This window comes from Schistocerca gregaria, chromosome 5 (genome assembly GCF_023897955.1).
Source record: "Schistocerca gregaria isolate iqSchGreg1 chromosome 5, iqSchGreg1.2, whole genome shotgun sequence".
Taxonomy (NCBI): domain Eukaryota; kingdom Metazoa; phylum Arthropoda; class Insecta; order Orthoptera; family Acrididae; genus Schistocerca; species Schistocerca gregaria.
The window spans coordinates 128,205,429-128,226,547 of record NC_064924.1 but is presented as its reverse complement, the minus strand read 5'-3'; the positions used below and the strand labels follow the sequence as shown (position 1 = coordinate 128,226,547).

The 21,119-nt window shown below is 45.4% G+C and overlaps 1 protein-coding gene across 3 annotated transcripts in view; it reads left to right on the top strand.

The window, feature by feature from the left end:
• LOC126273053 (centrosomin-like) overlaps positions 1-21,119 on the top strand; it is a 420,328-nt gene that overhangs the window by 68,648 nt on the left and 330,561 nt on the right. The gene's annotated exons all lie outside the window — the stretch shown is intronic.

Genomic DNA, 21,119 nt, shown 5'->3' with positions numbered 1-21,119 from the left:
TGAAAGCAGTATCCTCCTCCTCAAACCACTGTAGCGTTATTAGGCCCTTCCTTGTGACACGGACAATTATCCTGCTGGAAGACGCCGTCGTCGAAATACGCATCAAGCATGAAGGGATACGGGTGGTCGAAACAATGTTCCACGTAGCACACAACTGTCGTGGTGACTTCGATTGCTACAAGTCAACCGGCTTGCGCCCGTGGCGCAAGCATGGTCGGAGCAAAAGTTCGCCTCGATGACGGTGTATCCGGATAGTACACTCGGCCCGGTGAGACAAGAAGCGTAGTTCATTCGACCAGGCGACAAGTTTCTATTGCTCCAATGTCTAAGATTCCGAGCCCACTGCAGTCGTAATTGACGATATCGTTGGGTCAACAGTGAAGCATGTAGGAATCTTTTGTTGCGGAGCGCCATGTTAAAAAATGCGCCGAAACACTTGGACCAGAACGATCAATGTAGTCCGTCATCAGATATGATACACACACACCCATTCTGCTTTAAATAGCAGGCAAGTCTCTGACTTCCACGTTGTGTGACGTGGTGTGCACCTTGTCGCGTACGCATGGTTTTGCCGTCCTTAAAACACTGTCATGACAGTAGCTCCAGAACAGCTGACCGGTTCCGCAATTTCCGAAGTACTATTTTCCATACGCCGGGTCATAACATCTGCTCCTCTAACGTCAGTAGATACCGTCATATCAACGGGGAAGTATGAAGATCAGTGTTTTCATGAACCCCAACGTTGTCCCTTCACTCGTATTCTAGCTAACACAGCTATTACTAGCCGGTAACTGTGCACCTCCTAACAAAGTGGTATGTGCAGTCAGTGGCCAGCGCTAGAACCTCAAACTTCTTTGAGACTGAAGTAAGTTAATATTTGTTATTCGCTGACGAAAATATACTCGCGTTATAAAATTTCGTAATTTTTAATCAAAATATATTGTAGCATACTTTTATTTTATAAGGATCTCTTCTTCACTTTTACGTTATATGCATGGTTCAGACCTTAGAGCGAAACCCATTCTCCTTCTCAGCAGTTTCAATAGCGAAGACCGAGCGAGGTGGCGCAGTTGTTAGACACTGGACTCTCATTCGGGAGGACGACGGTTCAATCCCGCGTCCGGCCATTCTGCTTTAGGTTTTCCGTGATTTCCCTAAATCTCTCCAGGCAAATGCCAGGATGGTTCCTCTGAAAGGGCACAGCCGCCTTCCTTCCCCATCCTTCCCTACTCCAACGAGACCGATGACCTCGCTGTCTGGTCTTCTTCCCCGAACAACCAACCAACCAATAGCGAAGAACTTCTTTTCTTTGCAGAACAGAGCGCTCGGAGCTGCTTGTGAGAGCTTACGATTAATTCTGATACACAGCAGTAAGTACAGTTGTTTGTTCACTACAGACGGCTGTAAATAATACATATTATATTCGCATTCATCTGCATCATAGTACGTCAAATAAGTTGCCATTGCCTCCACCTACTGTCCCTGTCCGCCGATCTAAACGAGAGTGGGGCCAGTATTTCGTTGCCGCGTTGAGTTCGTCCAATTCCACACCGCTTCGTCGAGAGGCTCAAACAGCGGGACCCTTTTAAAGTGTTGGCGTTAGCTCATAATGAGCCCTGTCAAGGGCACTAACTGTTTACGCCCGCCAGTTCGTGCCCGAGCACACAGGCGTGGAGGTCATTCATTAGTAAACCTCATCACGTTTTACCCACTTCTTTTGTAGCAGAGCGTACACGCATTCTGCTTTTTGGTGATCCATTTAATGATTTTTCATGCCTGTAATTTATTTTCCATAACTTGTGGGCTTGTGCTATTGTTTTGAAAAATACAACACAATTATTTTCTTTCACCATAAGTGAAATTTCTGGTTCTTACATTTCATTATATACTGGAAGATTACACAGGGAGTATCAAGTGAAACAACATATGCCGAGAGATGGTGTTGACCTTTTTAACTGGAAGCGACATGTAAACATTCGTACTGTTAAATGTGATGAAAATCAGAATATTCACATTAATCCCCGATATACCGTCAACCTAATCAGTTACTTTATATTTTAAAAATTAAAAAAAAAAGGTCGAATCCTTCTACCAGATTACATATATGTTCTAAATTTTTCAGTTAAACATAACCCAAAAATTTAAATTTCAGTAGGAAAGTCAGTTTTCCAGTAAATATAGTACTCAGAATTTTCTAGATCATGGTCTTATTTACACATCAATTGCTCTTTAAGAAGTATGATGAGAGTAAAAGTAAATGTCAGTGAAGAAAATTTGAATTTTTAAAATTTTCTGTGGTGGTCATAAAGTAGAACATGTTATTGAAAGTGCGTCGGTATTGCTAAGGGTATGCTAGGAGGTATTTTCAGGTTCTGCCCCCCTACTTACATATTTGTACCTCTTTAAAAAGTGTGTTGTTAATATAATCCAGCAACAATCAGTAGATTTTGATTTTTAAATTTTTATGGTGTGCATAAAGCGCCCGACCCCTCCCTTGGTAACGCGCGTTATGGAGAATGCCTTGATTGTTATGGTTAAATTAAAAAATTTGGTAAAAAATGAGATCATGAAATAGAAGATAAATATACTGGCAACTATATTAACAAGCACGAAATCTTTTGTAGTTAACAGAGGTCGGGTATCTTCCAATTTTCAACGTAGGTTTTTTTCCGAGGTTTTGAAAATTGAGTCGTACTGCTTTAGGAAATAATGTTCTGGGGCTGACCCTCTAGTCCTGTAAGTATGAAATAGTCTTAAGAGGGCCAAGTTGTAAGGTCTCCTTACCTGTCAGCATTTTCTGTACCCATCGTATGCACGAGACCTTTATTTTAAGCGTTAAGTAAAAATTCCGTAAGGATAATTTCTTGAAACTGTAGAAAACTCATTAGACGGGAACGTAAAGCGTTATTGTTAAACTTCTGCATAAGCTTTTGGCATCAGGTATTCAGCGATGAAGATAACCACACACTTCGCATTTAATTGTAAACATTACTATAACTATATTCATTAAAATTTCGAACCCATCTTCTTGCCATTTCATTGCTGGTAGTGTTTTCTCCGAAACCTTCACCAGCTTACTAGTGATTTTAGACATCTTTCACGTATATCCTCTCAGAACCCGAAATGCTGTCCTTATTTTATTCAGCAGTATTTTCAATTAACTGAGATATCTTAATTAAGCACATACAAAGGTAAAGACATTAGTCTAAAGTACTCGTAATAAAAAGGCTTGCCGTTTTTAAGAAAGAGGAGATAGACATTTGTTTGGAACTGTCTTTCCAGGCAATTAGGACGCCTGCTCTCGATTATTGCTAAAGGAATTACGGGGAAAATAATTTACTATGAAGACGCTATGTAAGGGTCAGAAATCACTTTTTGTTGAAGTACTTGTTCTGGAACGTGCTCGTCGCACAGTTTCATGCAGAAACGGAGGTTACGTTCTAACACCTGTTATGGAACCCCAGTGTTTGCAGTGTAGCACAGTAATAACTCACTGTTAAATAACAACAGGTAACATACATAATTTACGGCAAGTCGGAAGCGTGACGCACTCACAGTGCGTCAAAGAAGCCAATCCCGAGTGCTTTGGTCGCGTGCGTTTCTGCGCTGAAAGGGTGTTCGGGGTTATCGACGTCAGACCGACGTAATACCTACGTCACAGTGACGTAATGTTTGTCAGTGACGTCACACGCATAATTTTCATTATCTGCCGCTTGGGTGTGCTACGGTCGTTCTTAATTTCGCATTTCGACGCTTGGTTGCGCTGGGCATACGTAGAAGCTTTGTTATTGGTTGTCGTCGACCCGATGGCTTTTGCGGTTCCTTTGAATTTGTCACGAATGCTCCATTTCTTACTTTTAGCCACATCTGTGAAAAGTGACTGTATGCGTTGCGACTTTCACGGCTGCTGAGGTTAATTTTCATATTTGCAGTCGTTGCGTTGCTAGTGGGATGTCGCTCATTTTCGTGCTGTGGGAGCTCTACTTTCCACCACTTTCCTTGTTACCTTTGCCGAATACTGCATTCAAGACGTGTAAGGATGCTGTTGAGTTGTAAGTTTTGGAGTATAGTCCATTAGCGGTATACAACAAGTGTTCATGAAGTCGGGGACAGTCAGGTTACCTGCAGATGGAGCAGCATGAAATTTCTTGAGCGGGAGACTCCCAGAATGTTTCCGTTGCATGGACTGGACTCCCTTAGGTGTATGGTAGTGACACCGATTCATCACCGTTTACCAGTTCCTTAAAATCTTGATTTTCATTCTTCATTTCTAATTGTCCCAAACTTTCCCTGCTTAACAAACGTGCGCTGTCCTTTCACGACTGCCATCGAGCGTCAAAATCAGTTCATCATACGAGAGGACGTGCCCATAGTTTGAGTGTTGCATAAACAACGCGATTGTAAATGGTTTCCGAACGCCTCTCGTAGTTTAGAGACAACCTCAGCTGGTTCCCCCGAGTCTGAATAAATAGTGGAGACCGTAGTGACCTCCACTGTTGTGAAGATCTCTGGCAGTATCATTGGATGATGAAGAGGGAGAGGGAATACATGAGAAGGAGAAACGAATGAAAGCTTCACTGCCAGGCGACGGAGACGACAGCACTACATTTATCCCAGTTATTTTTTGAGTAATATGTTAGACCCCATTGCTGAGCAGAATTATCAGGAATACATACATCTACATGTATACTCGGCAAATCACATTTAAGTGCCTGGCAGATGGTAAGAGGTACCCCGGAAGAGACGATAAGGTTGAAGAGTGGCAAAATTTGAGCTATAGGTTATTGAGATAGCGCAGGGTTCTCGTGCGTAATTACTTATTTCACTTGGGAAGACGCTAAGAGATTAAGACGATGTATCCAGACATTCAGGTAAAACTTTTTGCTCGCGTTCTCTTCTCACATGGCGTATAAAACGGTAATGGCGATACTGGGATTATATTCGCGTGGACTTGTTGTGAACTAATAGTTTTACACTACAAACGGAGAAAAAAAATGAGCCTCCGCTGTACTTGTTTCGTTAAAAAGAACTACGTGGGGTTGTAACCAAGTCGACAGAATAGACGGAGGTTTCGGTCACTGCTAAAAGTGTGTTGGAAGTATTGGACAAGTCCTTTCAGTGCTTGTATTTTTTTCCGCATGGAGGGTGTTATACGGGACGATTCTGTGAAGTTACAAACTTTCAGTTTATGATGAAGGGTAAATGTACCAATTGAAGGAAAGTGTTCCCGTTACAGTAACGAATTGTGAGACTGGAACACGTGTACCGGTACTGTTAGTGTTAAGACTATAAGGTAAGAAACTTTTCAGTGGTGGTAGTATGGACCAAAATAATAATGTCTAGTAATCATGCGATCTAAAATACTTACCTTAAGAGCTCTGATAACTTGTTCAGCAGCTAAGATGTTTCACAGTGGCGAAGATGAGCAAGTACCCATACCTCTTAAGGTATGCATTTTAGAGCTCATGTTTATTAGGCTTTCTTTTTTGTTTTGGTCCATGCTACCATATCTGGAAATTGCTACCCCATAATCTTAGCGACCACAGTACTCACCAGGAAAGTACTTGGGCTCGAACAAACAGATCCGTATAAACGTTTGGTTATAGGACCATTATGTACCTCTGAATGTGCTGGTGGGTGTCGTTTTTCTGCAAAACTCTGCAGTCATGCTCTAGATATCACTTTAGATGTAATTGTAGACGCCATACGCAATCTTAACTATAAATGTAAATGAGGAATGTCAATAAAATGCTCCGAGCAATATTAATGACTGCAAAACGCACAGTGAAGAAATGCAAATTGATCGCATGACGTATTTGCACAATGTACAATACCAGTGTTGAACGCCACGTCAATGACACTTTTGAAGTTGTTCACTGGTTCACCAATATCGTAGCCAGCGTTCTGCCACGCGCAACTAAGCATTGGTCTGTGTACTCCCGCAGATAGCTGATTGTAAATGACAGAATGTATATTCATGATATAGAATCTGTCGTGCAATTTCGGCTGCATATTACTGGAACGTAGTTTAATGAAGTCTGTTATTCTCTTGGCATATATTTTATATTACCTGAAGAAATACCCATCCAGAGGTTGTGCATATTTTGTAGTTTTAGGCGGAATGACTTTTAAATCTACATGTTTTCCGCCAGATGCTTCCAGTAGTACTCGTTCAACCTTATGTACAGACCAGGAGTCACAAAGTACTAATGACTTTCTCGACAAATGTGGATTCAAAACTGAAAGAAAAAACGTTTTCAGATGTTGTTTCGTCATCTTCCCACTGACACTTGCATCGACGATGACATTTGGAGGGCACCGCGTTTGTATTTCCCTTGAAACGCGTGGTCCAAACTTTCCATTGGATTCTTGGAAGCAAATATAGAGTTTGTCTGCCAATCGTCCGTCCATTGATATAGCAACATCGATCGTGTAGCTATGTGTTGCACGGTTAACTGATTGCAACATCGCGACAGTGTTTCTCTCCCCCCTTTCATGCATAGTGTTCTGTCACAAGAAAGTTCATAGTTGAACTGACTCTGATCACAGTTCCATACAGAACTAATATCGATGTTTTCTCTTGTGATATGCTCATTGGTGTCAGCAACAAACGTTGGACCTCTTTCAATCAGCTCTTCTTCGTCATCCTCATCTTTTCGGGCTTGGAGCATAGTGCTACGGCCTGATGTTATCCTAAACTCGTTTTTCAAATTAGTAACAAATCCTAGTGAAGCAGTAAAGTTTGTACACATGAGATTTCTGGCTACGTCCAATACCCTGTGTTGTAAATGCCAATAATGAACAGCGGAACCGCATCCTCGCGCTTCATCAAATTTCGCCGTTACAAGCTCCTTGATGGTCTTGAACAGCAGTGTACGATTTCCTTTGAAAACTGTATATCCTTCCCTTTTCTTTGCCACGTAATCCAGTATGTTTTTAATATTGCTTTTGGACTTCAGTTTAGGGTATCTTTTCAGAAGCTTGTCGTATGTGTCGAAACCTCTTACGTAATAATAATCGTACATGTTCTTCAGTGTGTTGTCATCAAACGCCGTGATGATATTTGCAACTTTAACCTTCTTCTTTGGAGACTGTTGGTATTCACTGTTACTGTATCCATCCCCTCTTCGCGCACTTGCGTAGCACTACCGTTAGTAATGTGTGGTTCGTCATTATCATCCCTATCATTATTATTATGTGTTAGTGTTAAAACAGTATCTGTTTCTAACTTATGGTCATATTTCTGCACTGTAATAGATACCAGAAAACATGCGAATGATTAGTCTTCTACACCAATACCATCTTCGCAAAGAAGGGCTCTTCGTAACTTCATCTCAACCAATCGCAATACATTAGCAAGATTGATTACCAATCGCCGAACCATCTGACGCTTCAGTGCACAAATGATGTCACAAAACGCAACTTCAAACGCACGCTGCACCGTCCCTACTGCTCCCGACTGGCGTACCGGCAGGTCAGTGTGCAATGCGGCATGGTATACGCAGAGACCTCTAACGGACGACTGCATAGTTTTGCAGATGCGGAAGTATCACTAGTGCAATAAGAGACCTTTACATTATTTCTCACACGACTTTGGTGTAATTGTGTTTGTTCGAGCCCAAGTACTTTCCTGGTCAGTGGCGGCTCATAGGTATACATTCTGGGTGTTCAGAAATTTTTAAATTCAGATAAATATTAGAGTGCGAAATTAGTAGCATCTGCTGTATAAAAGTTATGCTTATCAACATATTTTTGAACTTCAGCCGCTGTCAATAATTTGTCAGGAAAGAGGAAGAATTGTTTCTGTGGCATTTTATTCTTTCGTACATAATACATAATTAAGTACAGTTTATGGCAAGAACGAAATAATGTTCAAGCCCTCGCTACTCTCCGTTTCGCATTATTATGTATGTGGGAGTTTTCCAGCTTGTTTTAGTTTTTGGACAAATGTAAAAGATCCCTAATTCATGTATTAGTTTAATTAGCTTCTGGGCTTAAAATCAGACATTCTTACGTTGCATCTACACAATAACTTGCAGTTATTATACACTTCTTTATTAAATGCTCGCTTATAGTCACACTTATTTGATTTTGTCACTTCCCGAGACAGCGGATCTAGTCTGGAATGCCCTAGTTTTTTGCGACTAACCTTTCTGGTAATTTTCTGTTTGCGCATAATACAGGTTCAACTGAGTTTATGTTGACACTCCACGGGCTGCCGTTTGCGGAAATGATTAAATTAAAGTAGTGCTATATACCAACAAGGTCACTTGACTAGAAGCCACATGAGGCGCCAAAAGCACACCATCTTCGACCTCCATATTTAAGTGAATATCAGTGAGGCACCTTTCCGTGAATGTTCAGATATACGTGCAACGTGGCCCTGCAATACAAATAAACCTGACCCACCATAAGACAAACATATGTCAGAAGCATGAATAAATGCTATAGTCTCACAATCGACGATGATGTGCTTTATGGTTCTCGGCGCCTCAAATGGATTTCTCTAGAATAAAATACAAAACTTAATGCACTATATCTCATTCATAATCCCACAAAATAGGTTTTTCTATCAGTATAACTACAATATATACTGATGTCAGATTAAATTTTTCTATATAGTGAGTGATATATATATGTGGAGTGTGCTACCGCCTAGCGGTATTTATGCATGCGAACTTAAATAAGTCTGCTGCAGTGTGCTACCACCTGGTGGCAGTGACGTAAACTTGTAGTTGAGTGGTAAGGGCTAGTAGTGCACGCAGTCAACCTTGCACAGTGTTTATCAAATCCGTATATATTTGGCACGTAAGGCAGTTACTTCACGCAAATTGCGCACACGCAAAAGCTCCTTAAAACGTGCACAAGTGAAGGTGTGCTAATGACCCTGATGACTAGTTTCACCTAGTCTAGAGGAGCGATATGTAGCAGAGTGCGGTAGACTTAGTGCCATGTATTGCAGATTAGCACACCTACATTACGTTTAAAAGCATTCAAAGACAAATAACATGAATCCGCAAGATGTCAACTTAGGGTATTTACGTGCTCTTGTGCTCTTACACGGCAGGGCCCACTGACACTGCCAGTACATGTATTCCACTGCGAGAGGGAGATAAGGGTCTTCATTATTGCCAAGTTCTAAATCACACACAAGAACTCTGCAAAATTCTTGACAAATAACAGGGACCTAGTATATGAGAGCTGAAGTGTTACCTGTCGTGTGTGATATGCAGTGCCCTTATGAAGACTACTTGTAACACGGCGCTAAACGTCGCTTCGTACTGCAACAGTACGACGTGATCGCATATCCAGAAAACATTTCTGTACAGGTACTCGAACGGTACTCTGGAAGCATTGTCTTATACATACGCCACAAAGCATCGGTTCACTACGTGCACTGCTAGCCCTTACCACTCAACTACAAGTTTACATGACTGCCACCAGATGGTAGCACGATGGAGAGCACTCAGCGTAGTACCCCACATTAGTGTTCTTCCCGTTCCAGTCGTGTATGTAGTACGGGAATAATGTCTCTTAAATGCCTCTTCGCGCTGCTATTAGTCTAACCTTGTCTTCACGAAAACGATGCTTAAGGGGGCTGTAGCTGTTTCTACGCCCTTCGTTTAATACTGCTTGTTGAAGCTACATATAGAGACTTTCATAGAGTAGCTACCATTTGTGCCAATTCGTATTTTTCAACGTTTCTTTGATTCTCTCCCTTGCGTGAAACAGATCTGTGACCATTCGTGTATTCCCTTCTTTGAATACGTTCGGCGTCCCCTGTTAGTCCATTTCATACCAGTTCAAATTGTTGTACCCAGTTAGTGGTGTGAGTCGACTGATTTTCCCTTAGTGACTCATTGATGCTGTAGTCAGAGGGTACTACTATCTGCGTGCACAATCTTATGTGCCTGCGCGTAAAAAAAGAAAAAGAAAATCGATGTTTGCGCCACATTGAAATCTTACCAGGATCTAATTGGACGTTTGTGCGGCTTTCTACAGAGAGTTCTTCGTTATAGACAACTGCATCACCTGCAAACAATTTTAGGTTATTATTAATCTTGGTATTCTCCTCGGGAGTACTGGTGGAATTTAAAAGCAAGGTGATTCGATGTTTCGGGGATCCACCTTCCCTCCAGCTTCAGGAGAACGCTGTTGCTGAGTCGCCCCTGAAAACTCCAATCTTCAGAGCGGCTTGTCAGTAGCGTTCTGAAGTTGGCGAAAAAGTGGATCCCCGAAATATCGAGTCGTGTTGATTTTAGGATTCTGCAGTAAACCCGAGGAGACTGCGAAGAATTATTTCGCAGCGGAAGCCTGCTTGACATTTAATATTGTCAGACAAGACTTAGATATAAAAATGAACGGCAAGAGTCTTCTTAATACACTTCCACGGGGCGCACTTAAAGTGACTTCTACTTCAGTTGTTGACACTCCTTGCGTCCTCACTACCTAGAAATTCTCAATATCACAAATTCAGTATATATGACCGTTCATTGTTTAGTAAGGATTGGTGCAGCACTATGGCAAAAGCTTTCCGAAAGTCAAGAAATTCTTTATATACGTTGATAGGTGCTTTTCACGATGTCATTCGAGGGCGCAAGTTGTTTCACATAATGGATGTTTTCTTTTTTCGGAATCGGTGCTGGGTGCTATGTACGAGGACATTCTGTTCCATGCTTCATTATGATACAGAATAAGACGGTAATTTTGTCAATCGTATCTGCTACCCTTCTTGTTGACGGATAAGATCTTTGCCTTCTTTTAACCACTTGGCACAGGTATCTACGGTATAGTAAACTGGGAGCTAATTCTGCCCCATTAAGTATTGAATCCGACAGGGATTCCATTGGACACTGGAACCTTGTCTAATTTTAGCGATTTCAGCTGTTCCACAATTCCAGTGACACTACTATATTTATCATTCAAATTTTGAGGTTTTTTCCTTTGTAAAGGAACGTCTGAAAGTGGAGTTCAGAATTTCTGATTTTGCTATCTTTAATTTCGCTCGCGTCTCACCAAAATAAGCTTTCACTCCTAGTTTGATGAAAATTAAAATGTTTGCAGTATATGTGTAGTTTATAGGGAGAAACAAGTGGCAAATGTTAATACGGTGATGGTCTATAATAAATATATCAGATTGCAACAACATAAAACATTAATATTATATACCACCAAGGGCGCCCATATGATAGTTTGTAGATGGGAGATGACTAATCTAAGGGTATGGAGTATTTTGGAAGATGAATCGCAACTTGTAAGCAGCCATAACAAATTTAAAGTTCCGACACTGTTAAAAACGTACGTAATATTAACTATTAAATCATAATGTCCATATTTTGTCTTTTATTCTAAACGGATAAAGAAAAACTTTTAACAATGCACTGTAATAATATTGTCACATTGTAAATACGATCAACTTCAAATCCGAAAGCAGGGTCGTCAATGAAGCATTGTAAGCACGTTTATTACGAACATCAATGTACAGCCACAAAGAAGTGAACTGCTCGACAGTGCGTGCTGCTGTTTGTGTAAACAGCGAATATTCCAGGTTAAACAAATATTAGAAATGTTGAGCCTATCACAAATGGTACATACGAACTAATGCTCGGGTTTGAATTGGCGTCCAGAACGTCAGCCACTGACGGTAATCGCTAATCCTTATGCAGCACAGCTCGCGGCAGTACCTCACATCAGCAACTTACGTTTTATATAAATACCTATTTTGTTTGTTGTTGGAATATTTGCCCTTCGCTGTTTAGATCTGTCCAGAGTTTAGGCTCCAGTCGGACCATGAAAAACGGTAATTGAGAATCACACGATTCTGTAGCACATCTAGCCTATGTAATGTAAGAAAAAATAATCCTGAAAGATTGTGTTGTGGTGCTTGATTGTTGCTAGCATTGTTAGGTATTTCCTCTTTCAGTAAAGGATGAGTTAATTCCCTTAATTAGTATATGCTGCAACACTTTGCTGTACCAGTTAGCTAACAGTCAACCGACAGTTATTATTTTTCCCTCGCAGCGTTGCGCTACAAGCATGGGACCAATTCTTTAAGATGTCCTGGACCAGGTGTTTCTAGAGCGTCAGTTTAGCAGTGGAGGTTAGATTCCACAGTGTCTTTAGTCATCCGAAATTGAGCCCTTCTGCTTCTTCATATGATAGATGGTCAGAGATGTACTACGTTAGTGATCTTGGGTTTAAAGTCATGGATACCATCATCAATTTGAATACACTTCTCGAAAAGGGAGGCAGGTGCTGGAATACTGATTAAATGTTTTTGGGAGTAGATGAACACACATTGAAATGGATTTTAAAAATAACGTTTTGGGTTTTTGGATTACGTAAACAAATATCCTTTCTTGTATCTTCACTAGGTTTAGTGCTAATTTATGTAGTTCTTTAGATGCCTCACACATGAAATACCGTAGTAACCTGACCACCTGATCGTCTGACAAGTCGAACCCAAGCAGACAGTTACGATAAGAGTAGTCGCATTCGATGATCCTACTTACGATGAACCGTCGATTGTTTCATTTATTAAACGTGTGGACCTAGCTCAGTAGAAGTCGTAGCACAGACATACAACGGGGAAGAGCACAAATATTGACTCTGTAAGTGGCATATAGTCTGCACCCAAGATTTACACTTACTTCAGCAAACAAATGTTATTTAGATTTTAAGAGTGGACGTATATTGATAATCAGCTTACGCAGGTCCTGTCATATGTAGCCTTTCCTCTATAGCGGCTTATTATTAAACTCCACATACTCCGACTTCATAGCCACACAGTTTTCCCAACGATGAATTAAGTGGTGGGGATATAGCTTGCAGGAGTCTGCGTTTTGCCTGTTCAGGAGAAGTCCCATCTCAAAAATCGGCTCGTTGTCATGCTGGAAATTTATACCACGCAATGGTTCTTTCATCCGAGAAAAGAGACTATCGTGCGATGACAAGACTAGTGAAGACAGGAAGTGTGACAAAATTCGATAGTTCAAAGAATCAACATGTGTGAAAGTGTCCCACATTCACGGAGCGAAAACATTCCATTGGACAGCTTCCCGTGATGCTTCATGTTGACAACCTCCTATTAGCTGATGAGATTTCGGTATGTGCTCCTATGATGGTTTGCCCCTCTTAGGAACATAATCTGTTAGCACTGCGACATGGCATCCCAAAAAAATCCTCACATCAACTTGCCTCATTATAGTTACATCTTATTCGGCGTTGATGAATCCACACGTTTCATTTGCGTGCTTAGCTCTGTTTTCTTGAGATTGCAGTGATACACGCAACACTCGTCGATGGTTGCTAATCGGCTAAGGGAGTTACATGAATTACCCTGATAAAATTGCAGCGTTTCTGCCCCCATGTTTGCAATGTCGTGCTAGATGCCCCTCGATTTTAATACACCCACCTTCCAGCTCATGGTCGTCCTATTCTCCTATTCTCATGTGGTTCCCAATTCTTCAAAATACTTAGTTCTTAACCATTCAGACGTGTCGAATGGAATTGTGACAAATGCCACTCCTGTCCCTCTTACCATGACTATACAAGTAGTTGCCATGGAAGTTCCAGCACCATTAAACATCACAGTGTGTTCTCACATCTTCTACGTCATAATCCTTAGGATGCAGGCTCACTCACAGAACTCTTCCAGGCACCCCCACGCCTATTCCTCCTTGTGGGGGACTTCAGTGTGCACATTGTGCTGTGGGGCTCGGCTGTCATTTGCTCCAGGGGTCGAATTGTTAAGCGACTCTTCCAGTGTAACAATATCTTCCTGTTGAACTCTGATCAGATGACACACTTTTCAACATCTACAGTGTCTTTTCCAGCCTTTCATTCCAGCCTTACATTCTAGTGACTACTTCCCAGTTATATCCATGTGCCGACTCGGACGCTGGTTGACAAGAGACGATGAGGATGGATGATTCAAAGAGCATATTGGTTGCTGTAAAGTCGACAAGCTGTTTTTAAAAAAAAAAAAAAATTGTGCACAGGCGGCAGTGGCCCATATCACTTGTGAGATTCAATGGGCTCCTGTAGAGTCCATCCCCTAGTCCAGCATCCACCTTAGATGACGGCCTGTGCCTCGGTGGAATGATAGCTGTGGATTGGCAGTCAGTCAGACGAACAGCTCTACAGAACTTCAGACACCATATGCGAGGCAAATGATAAAATACCGGAAGCGAGATTCCAGGAAGGAATTAAAGACTTCCATCCCCCATGGGGCTTGCCACTCTTTGGCGGGTTCGTGCTTGGCTACCATGGGGCCCCAGCATTTGCAACATTTTTCCCTTCCATGCTGCATGTCTCTCCTTTTGCTATTGTTTTTCCCCTCCCTTGGGGAATATGTCTGGAGTATTATTGGGAATTTTCTGCATTCTGTCACTGACGTGTGAACAGTCTCAACTTTGTTTTTCGCTCACTTTTCCTTTGTTTCCCTTCTCCTGTCATCCCTTCGCTTAGGCGTTTGAGGATCCTCTATTTTCTTCTTCCTCCCTGTGCACTCCTGAAGGCCGGCCCACACGTCTGATGCGTAACAGGTGACTGGGTAATGCGTAATTCCCAGCCCTGTGTTGACAGGTAGGGTTTGCACTTACCCCTGGTACAGGCCAGGGTCAGGGAGGGGTGATGGCCTGACCTGTATGCTTCCGAAAGGGCCGATGGCATGGCCGATTGGTCCCTCCGCCAGGTGTTCCGGATGTGAACAATCGCCTAAGGCGCGTGCGCCCCTTTGTGAAGGGGCCCCCAGTTGGAAGGAGTGCGCCATCGGAGGCACTGGATATCATGGGAGATTTCCTCGTGATGAGTCAATCATTTTGCCACTCAACGTCTACAAAACAAACGCATTGAGGTTAATGATTCAAAGACATGTCCTGCTGTAACTTGGTTCCTCGAGGTCTCACGTACTGAAGACGGTCAGTCCTTTGCCACGTTTATTATTCAGAAACGTGTAGATGCATTTGCTGGCCCTGTGAAATACTGCTCTTGTTTATGGAGTGGCCTTTAATTTTGGAGACAACTTCTGATTCTCAGGCACAACTTCTTGATGCCTCGCTTCTCCACTGTTACACTGTTTGTGTCGAGACCCATAGAATTTTGAATTCTTCCCGTGTTGTAATTTACACCAGGTTGCTCGACAGTCTGAGGCCGAAATCCAATCTTACCTCTCTGATCAGGGTGTCATTGCCGTCCATCATGTAATGAAAAATGTAGATTCCTCCTTAGTGCCCACCCACATTCTCTTTCTCACCTTTGAACGAGTGGTGCTTCTGTCAAAGCAGACTGTGAAATTATCACTGTCCGGCGATACGTTCTGAACCCGACGCGCTGCTACCAGTGTCACTAGAACGTCTTGTCGGCACCCAGCCACAGGGCACTTGTGGTGGGGATGCGCACGAGGGCGATTGTCCACCTCATTCTTCCCACTGTATCAACTGCAATGGTGGCCATGCCGCCGCCTCTCGGGAGTCTACAGTGTATCTAGATGAGTGGGCTGTTAAACAGATTTGTGTAAAAGAAAAGGTGCCTTAGCCAGTAGCTCTCAAGCTACTGGCTAGTCGCATACCCTGCATTCTCCCATCTAGTACCTATAGTTCTGTTCTTGTTACCCCTCGCTCCATGAAGGACATGGCCATGCAGACATGCGACCTCAAATTCAGCCCCAAGGTTGTGAAATCTCCCAGTGTTAAGGTAGCATGGCTATCCCCCTCCAGCTGTTCAACAAGCCATCAAACTCTTGCCTCAAAGTGGGAAACCACCACCTACACAGTCAGTATGCTGGAAAGGACAGAAGAGGTACTCTCGTAAAGACTCACTCCCCCCCCCCCCCAGGTCCGGGGTAAGACTAGGCCCGAGGTATTCCTGCCTGTCGTAAGAGGCGACTAAAAGGAGTTTCAACCGTTTCGGCCTTACATGTGATGGTCCCCCTTGGGGTTTGACCTCCATTTTTCAAAATTCTACAGAAGTACGAACCTTTTGGGGAAGGACGCCTTACGTGGTGTATCACTGGTCCTCAGTGCACTAAGACCTTGGCACTCAGCATTGTAATGGCGTTCTAACCGCACCCACTATTCCTCAAATTGGGCCTAAACGCCTGATGGGTTGCACAAGTTACGCCCATAGTGCGTCCCCATCTGCACCTACGATCATGATGGACTTTCCATGGCACCTGAAATCCAGCACAGTAGCCAGCCCGTTGTGGTGGGGTCGTCATTTACCCTCTAGGTTGTAGCCCCCTGACAACACAGGGATCGTACTGCCGATACCTGAGCCGCACCCTCCCCACGTCGGCCAAGGAGTGGATGCTCATCTCCTTCGGGCATCAGGACTTCCGGCAACGGTCATCCTGCCAGGTGGCCCTTGCTGGGGCTGGGTGGCGCCCGTGGGGAGAGCCCCTGGTCGGAGTGGGTGGTATCGGGGCGGACGTTTCGCAGATGAAACGTCAACATGCATCAGGTCGATCTGCGGCCGAGTCTTTTAAAAAGAAAGGTACTGTCTCTGGTTCTGGTTCTCCTGCCCTTTCCCCCTTGGCCACTCCCTGGGAGGAAGGACAGGACCGCCGGCTTGGGGCGAACTACTTCCCCCACTATTTAGTCTGTTCTCGGACCGATGGGGTGACGTTCGCCACCTCCAAGCCCATGTTCTTTGTCCAGCACATCGAGGACATCTTCGGGGAAATCGAGGCTCTCAGTAAAATGCGTTCGGGGTCCGTTCTTATAAAGACCATCTCCGCCACACAGTCGGCGGCGCTCCAGGCGTGCGACTGACTAGGGGACATCCCAGTGTCAATTGTCCCGCGTCTGGCACTGAATAGGACGAAGGGGGTTATTTTTCATCGGGACCTCCTGCTGCAATCTGATGAGGAGCTCAGGTCCAACCTGGAGCGCCGAGGCGTGCATTTCGTCCGGCGAATCCAGCGTGGCCCCAAAGACCGTCGCATCGACACTGGGGCCTTTATCCTCGCCTTCGAGGGGGACGTTCTCCTGGAGAAAGTAAATGTGATGTGCTACCGGTGCGATGTGCGACCTTACGTCCCGCCTCCTGTGCGCTGCTTTCGGTGTTTGCGCTTCGGGCACATGTCGTCACGGTGTGAGGCCTAGCCCTTTGTGGCGATTGTGGACATCCTCTTCGTGAGGAACATACATACACCCCACCACCTCAGTGTGTCAGTTGTCCTGGCCTCCACTCGCCTAGATCTTTAGACTGCCCCGCAGATCAGAAGGAGAAGATTCAAGAATTAAAAACTTTGGACAGTCTCTCTTATTCTGAGGCCTCCATCCCGTGATGTTGACAACTTCGTTTGCCTCAGCCGTGTCCACTTCTTCCACAGTATCCTCACCCCTATCCTGTCCCCCCCTCCACCTCCTCACCCCATCCGGGGTCTATGCCACCGCCTCCCAAATCCCTCCCTTACAAATCCTCCTCCCTCGCAGCTCCTGCCCCCTCTGCCACCCTTCCTCCTCCTCCTCCTCCTCCTCCCCCCCCCCTCCGCCGCCTGAGAAGCGATCCTCTTCTCAGGCGTCCATTAGGGAAATGTTCCGTACCCCGGCTTCCGAGGTCCGGCGTTCCAAAACGGACCCCGCGCGTGAGGACCTTCTTCGGGTCCAGCCCACCATCCCCGTGCCTCATCGGACTTCCAAGAAGGCCTCCAAGAAGAAGTCTTTATCCCCCTCTCCACCCGGCGCGTTTCGTCTGACGCTCCATCCGTGAGTCGCTGCTCCCGGCCGTCCTCAGTTTCGCTGGGACGCTCTGCTGCCAGGCGCTCAGCTGGTCTGTCGTCGGCGAATGATGCTGCCCCTCCTACGCAACCCAGGAATACGGCCGCAGCTGGCGACGACTCGAACAGGAGCCGGCTCCCGCCGGTTGTAGCGTTGTTCCATCGAAACCTGGCCCTCCGCGGCCGTCGAGGTGACTAGGTCTTCACCCGTTTCGTTCCCCCTTTTTTTCTGACTAACGATGGCTTTGTTACATTGGAACATAAGAGGTATTCAATCTAATCGGGAGGAATTACAACTGCTCCTCCGCCTGCACTGTCTGCTCGTCCTTGGTCTCCAGGAAACCAAGTTGCGCCCAACTGACCGTATTGCTTTTACCCACTATACCTCGGAGCGGTCTGACCTCATCCCTGTGGACGGTATTCCAGCTCATGGTGGGGTCATGTTGCTTGTTCGGGACGATGTCTATTACCATCCCATCCCATTGACCACCCCACTCCAAGCAATAGCTGTCTGTATTACTCTTTCTGCCTTTCCTTTTTCTGTTTGTACTGTCTACACTCCATCGTCATCCGCAATTAGTCGGGCTGACATGATACACCTGATTGTTCAGCTTCCTCCGCCGTTTTTATTGTTTGACGACTTCAATGCCCATCATCCCCTTTGGGGCTCTCCTGCATCCTGTCAGAGAGGCTCCCTCTTGGCGGATGTCTTCAACCATCTCAATCTTGTCTGCCTCAATATTGGCGCCCCGACTTTCCTCTCTGACTCTACTCATACCTACTCCCACTTGGACCTCTCGATCTGTTCTACCACTCTTGCCCGTCGGTTCGAGTGGTATGTCCTTTCTGACACCTATTCGAGCGACCATTTCCCCTGTGTCGTTCGTCTCCTGCACCACACCCGATCCCCACATCCTTTGAGCTGGAACATACCGAAAGCTGACTGGGGACTTTACTCTTCCCTGGCGATCTTTCCGGACCACGATTTTCTCAGTTGTGACAGTCAGGTCGAATACCTCACAGCTGTTATCATCAATGCTGCCGAACGTTCCATTCCTCGTACTACCACTTCTTCACGTCGCGTTTCCGTCCCCTGGTGGAATGAGGCTTGTAGAGACGCTATCCGTGCTCGACGACGTGCTTTACGCACCTTTCGCCGTCATCCTACGTTGGCGAGCGCAATGCCGTAGAGTCATCAAAGACAGCAAAAAAAAGCTTGTTGGGCCTCTTTCACCAGCTCCTTTAACAGTTTTACTCCCTCTTCTGTCGTCTGGGGTGGCCTGCGCCGGCTGTCGGGCATTAAGGCCCACTCCTCGGTACCTGGCCTGACTTCAGGTAATGAGGTACTTGTTGATCCTGTGGATGTCTCCAACGCCTTCGGCCGCTTTTTTGCTGAGGTTTCAAGCTCCGCCCATTACCACCCTGCCTTCCTTCCCAGGAAAGAGGCAGAAGAGGCTCGGCGACCTTCCTTCCACCCGCTGAATCTGGAAAATTATAATGCCCCCTTTACTATGCGGGAACTCGGACGTGCACTTGCACTGTCCCGGTCCTCTGCTCCGGGGCCAGATGCCATTCACGTTCAGATGCTGACACACCTTTCTCCGGCAGGCAAAAGCTTTCTTCTTCGTACGTTCAATCGCGTCTGGACCGAAGGTAAAGTCCCCATGCGTTGGCGTGACGCTGTCGTTGTTCCTATACCCAAATCCGGGAAGGATAGACACCTTCATTCTAGTTACCGCCCCATTTCTCTTACAAGCTGTGTCTGTAAGGTGATGGAGCGCATGGTTAACGCTCGGTTAGTTTGTATTCTTGAATCTCGACGGCCACTTACCAATGTTCAATGCGGCTTTCGTCGCCGCCGCTCCGCTGTTGACCACCTTGTGACTTTGTCGACACTCATCATGACCAACTTTTTGCGAAAGTGCTAAACGGTAGCCGTGTTCTTCGATTTGGAGAAGGCTTATGATACCTGTTGGAGAGGAGGTATCCTCCGCACTATGCACAGGTGGGTCTACGCGGTCGCCTGCCCCTTTTTATTTATTCCTTTTTAACAGATCGAAAGTTTAGGGTACGTGTGGGTTCCGTATTGTCCGACGTCTTCCTCCAGGAGAACGGAGTGCCTCAGGGCTCCGTCTTGAGCGTAGCCCTTTTTGCCATAGCGATCAATCCAATTATGGATTGCATTCCACCTAATGTCTCGGGCTCTCTTTTTGTCGATGACTTTGCGATCTACTGCAGTGCCCAGAGAACATGCCTCCTGGAGCGCTGCCGTCAGCGTTGTCTTGACAGCCTATACTCGTGGAGTGTGGCTAATGGCTTCCGGTTCTCTGAAGAGAAGACGGTTTGTATCAACTTTTAGCGATATAAAGCGTTCCTTCCGCCATCCTTACATCTTGGTCCCGTTATTCTCCCATTCGTGGAAACAACTAAGTTTCTAGTGCTGACACTGGGCAGGAAACTTTGTTGGTCTCCGCACGTCTCTTATTTGGCTGTCCGTTGTACACGTTCCCTTAATGTCCTCGGAGTTCTTAGTGGTTCATCTTGGGGAGCGGATCGCACTGTCCTGCTTCGCTTGTATCGGTCCATAGTCCGATCAAAGATGGATTATGGGAGCCTCGTCTACTCGGCCATCTCTCTTACGCCGTCTCAACTCCATCCACCATCGGGGGTTACGTCTTGCGACTGGAGCATTCTATACTAGTCCCGTCGAGAGTCTTTATGCTGAAGCTGCCGAATTACCATTGACCTACCGGCGCGGCGTACTGCTTTGTCGGCATGCCTGACGGCTGTTGTCAATGCCCGACCACCCCTCTTATCAGTACTTCTTCGCCGATTCTCTCGACCGTCAGTATGGGTTGTACGTGTCTGCCCCGCTGCCCCCTGGAGTCCGCTTTCGTCGCCTGCTTCGACAATTGGATTTTGCCCTCCCTACCACCTTCAGAGAGGGTGAGAGACCGACACCACCTTGGCTCCAGAGTCCGGTTCATATTCATCTCGACCTCAGCTCACTTCCGAAGGAGGGTACTCCGGCTGCAGTGTATTGCTCACGTTTTGTCGAACTTCGTTCGCGACTTGCCAGTCACACCTTTATTTACACTGATGGCTCCAAAACTAACGATGGTGTCGGCTGTGCCTTTGTCGTCGGGGCCGTCACCTTTAAATACCGGCTCCTCGACCAGTGTTCCAGCTTTACGGCCGAGCTTTTTGCTCTCCATCAGGCCGTTCAGTATGCCCGCTGCCACCGCCATTCCTCGTATGTACTCTGCTCTGATTCACTCAGTGCTCTTCAGAGCCTTGGAGCTCCATATCCGGTCCATCCTTTGGTGCAACGGATCCAGCAGTCCCTCCATTCTTTTGGTGATGATGACTCTCCTGTCAGCTTTTTGTGGGTTCCTGG